Source organism: Eretmochelys imbricata, chromosome 13, assembly GCF_965152235.1.
Source record: "Eretmochelys imbricata isolate rEreImb1 chromosome 13, rEreImb1.hap1, whole genome shotgun sequence".
NCBI lineage: Eukaryota > Metazoa > Chordata > Testudines > Cheloniidae > Eretmochelys > Eretmochelys imbricata.
The window spans coordinates 26739206-26743532 of NC_135584.1; positions in this window are offsets into that span (position 1 = coordinate 26739206).

A 4327-nucleotide genomic window follows, 5' to 3' on the forward strand; every position below is an offset into this window, starting at 1 on the left:
AAATAATACTGACAATATCATAATGCTACTATATAAATTCATGGGGTGCCCACACCTTGAATAATGAGTGCAGTAATTATACTAATTACACTTTTAAACTTGTGGCACCTTGTATATATAAAGTCTGCTGCAGTTTCCACGGTATGTATCTGATGAAGTGAGCTGTAGCTCACGAAAGCTCATGCTCAAATAAACTGGTTAGTCTCTAAGGTGCCACAAGTACTCCTTTTCTTTTTGCGAATACAGACTAACACGGCTGTTACTCTGAAACCCAACTTTTAAACTTGACTTGCCAGAGTTTATGCTCCTTTCTATTTTCCTCAGTAGGATCTGACTTCCAATTTTTAAAGGATGTCTTTTTGCCCCTAACCGCCTCTTTTACTGCATTGTTTAGCCATGGTTGCATTTTTTTGGTCCTCTCGTTTAAAAAAAAATTATTTGGGATACACATTTAGTTTGAGCCTCTGTTATGGTGATTTTAATAGTTTCCATGCAGCTTGCAGGCATTTCACCCTTGTGACTGTTCCTATTGATTTCCATTTAAATAGCTTCCTCATTTTTGTGTAGTTCACCTTTTTGAAGTTAAATGCTACTGTGGTGAGTTTCTTTGGTATTTTCCCTCTTACATGAATGTTAAATTTAATTACATTATGGTCACTATTACTGAGCACTTCAGCCATATTCACCTCTGGGGCCAGATCCCATGTACCACTTAGGACTAAATCAAGAATTGCCTCTCCCTTGTGGGTTCCAGGACTAGCTGCTCCAAGAAGCAGTCATGAATGGTGTCTAGAAATTTTATCTCTGCATCCCATCCTGAGGTGACATGTACCCGGTCAACATGGGGATAGCTGAAATCCCCCATTATTATTGGGTTTTCTGTTCTTGTAGCCTCTCTATCCTCCCTTAGCATTTCACGATCACTGTCACCATCCTGGCTAGGTGGTCATTCCTACTGTTATATTCTTTTTATTCAAGCCTGGAATTTTTATCCCTAGAGATTCTATGGTACACTTTGTTTCATTTAATATTTTTACCTTATTTGATGCTATGCTTTCTTTAACATAGAATGCCACTGCCCCACCAGCATGGCCTACTCTGTCATGCCTATATATTTTATACACTGATATTACCTGTTGATTATCCCCATTTCACCAAATTTCTGTGATGCCTGTTATATCAATATCCTCATTCAATGTCAGGCCCCCAGGATAGTTTTGTGGCCCCCTAGGGGGCAAATTTGTCTCTCTCATCCCTCCCTTGCACCCATGCATCCTTTATCCAAAATATTCATTTGGCACTGACGTTAGATAGGTGTTAACAAAATAAGACAAACCACAGAGTTTTTTGAACTGTGATTTAAAATCCCTTCCCCTCTCCATTGCTCAATTTTCTATCTCTTGATTCTTGTGAGGTTATCATTTCACTAGTTCTCCTGTTGTCATAGGCTTTGTCTAGATTAGCATTTGTACTCCTATTGTAATTGATTGCCAATTGCTTGTTAAGTGAGTGTAAATGCTAATCTAGACACTCTGCAAATGGTTGGTTTCAGAGTAGCAGCCGTGTTAGTCTGTATTCGCAAAAAGAAAAGGAGGACTTGTGGCACCTTAGAGACTGACACATGTATTTAAGCATAAGCTTTTGTGAGCTACAGCTCACTTCATCGGATGCATTCAGTGGAAAATACAGTGGGGAGATTTATATACATAGAGAACATGAAACAATGCGTGTTACCATACACACTGTAACAAGAGAGTGATCACTTAAGGTGAGCTATTACCAGCAGGAGAGCGGGGGGGGGGGGGGAGAGGGGGGACTTTTGTAGTGATAATCAAGGTGGGCTATTTCCAGCAGTTGAGAAGAACGTCTGAGGAATGTCGGGGGGAGGGAGGGGAAATAAACAAGGGGAAATAGTTTTACTTTGTGTAATGACCCATCCACTCCCAGTCTTTATTCAAGCCTAAGTTATTTATATCCAGTTTGCAAATTAATTCCAATTCAGCAGTCTCTCGTTAGAGTCTGTTTTTGAAGTGTTTTTGGTTGAAGTATTGCCACTTTTAGGTCTGTAATCAAGTGACCAGAGAGATTGACGTGTTCTCCAACTGGTTTTTGAATGTTATAATTTTTGATGTCTGATTTGTGTCCATTTTTCTTTTACACAGAGTCTGTCCAGTTTGACCAATGTACATGCAAATGTTTGTTTGTATCAGGACATGGGGGCTCAGCCTCCAGCAAACCACAAAACTTTGTGCTCCAGATCAAACATTTGCGGAGAGCCTTAGTTATCAACATAATTAGCATTTTTGAAATTAGCTCAAATTATAACAGGACCACCAACTCTAGTCTAGACAAAGACAAAGCATGAGTCCCCCAGGCTAAACAGGACCTGGATTTTTAATATAAAAAGAGGCATAAATGTATCTTCCCTCCCCAAAAAACAAACAAAAACAAACATACAAACAAAAAAACACCCAGGTCCCCAAATCTTTGTGCCTCCTTTACACATCAGAAGAAAATCAAACAAAGGCACAGTCTCAGTTATTGCCCCTTTACAGATCACCTTTAAAAATGAAATTATCCTTTATATTCCTTATTTCCCCCCCCCCGCCCAATTAAGGAAACGGCCAACTTTGTGGGGCTGAAAGACTGGATCTGGGTGTGAAAATGTGTCCCTTTCCACCTTTGCATGTACAAATAGAACAGAGTGCTGGGAGCACCACAGCATAGGTTAGGGTAAGAGAAAGTTGATTGGGGAAAGAGGGCCTCAAAAAAGCATTGTCTTGAAAATAGCCACAGGGCAAGATTTTTGAGGTCATAGAAGACTAGGGTTGGAAGAGACTCAGAAGGTCATCTAGTCGAACCCCCTGCTCAAAGTAGCATAACCCAACTAAATGATCCCAGCCAGGGCTTTGTCAAGCCAGGCCTTAAAAACCTCAAAGGATATTGATTCCACCACTTCCCGAGGTAACCCATACCAGTGCTTCACCACCCTTTGAGTGAAATAGTTTTTCCTGTTATCCAACCTAGCCCTCCCCCACTGCAACTTGAGACCATTGCTCCTTGTTCTATCATCTGCCATCACTAAGAACAGCTCAGCTCCATCCTCTTTGGAACCCCCCTTCAGGTAGTTGAAGGCTTCTATCAAATCCCCCCTCACTCTTCTCTTCTGCAGACTAAATAAGCGCAATTCCCTCAGCATCTCCTCATAAGTCATGTGCCCCAGGCCACTAACAATTTTTGTTGCCCTCCACTGGACTCTTTTGTGACATTCAAAGAGGCAGTAGCAATGGATTTTGGAGGGATCTTGATGATATCTAGGTATTAACTAGTTTTTGTGTGTAACTAAGTTCTGCACCTCTTTGGCTCTTACGCCTATTCCCCCTCCCCCCCCAGACGTTCTTGTTAAACCCTGGATTTGTGCTGGAAATGGCCCACCTTGATTATCATACACATTGTAAGGAGAGTGGTCACTTTAGATAAGCTATTACCAACAGGAGAGTGGGTTTGTGGGGGGGGGGGGGGGGGAAGAAAACCTGGATTTGTGCTGGAAATGGCCCACCTTGATTATCATACACACTGTGAGGAGAGTGATCACTTTAGATAAGCTATTACCAGCAGGAGAGTGGGGTCAGGGGAGGTATTTTTTCATGCTTTGTGTGTATAAAAAGATCTTCTACACTTTCCACAGTATGCATCTGATGAAGTGAGCTGTAGCTCACGAAAGCTTATGCTCAAATAAATTAGTTAGTCTCTAAGGTGCCACAAGTCCTCCTTTTCTTTTTGTGAATACAGACTAACACGGCTGTTACTCTGAAACCTGTATTCTGGGTCAGTTTGCTTAAAGCTGTGGGTGTACAGTTATCAGTACTGCATGCACAAATTGGCTAATTGCACATGCAAATGATCAGAATTAACCATTTGTGCATGTAATTACCAGATCAGCATATGCAATTGTGGTCATTGCAAATCAGGCACCCAACTGTGAGCCAAACTTGTTAAAAATCTGGCCCTCACTCTTATTTAGTTTTGATGCAAAATCAGTAACATTTTTAATAACTACTGTATTAGATCTTACATGCAAATAGCTCCTGCCATTCATCGCTAAAGATTCCAAACCACTTCATAAAGCTTACAGATTTTAGATACAGAAATCACTTCACCCACCATTAAAACACTGGAATGAAATGGCATCAAAATTCACTGCTGATAACAGGAAGTGAAGATGAATCCTGACTGTATTATATTCCTCACTTGTGGGCATGCTTTGAACACAGCTATGCTCCATCCATACCCACCAGCATAAATGTGTTCACAGAAACTATTTTTT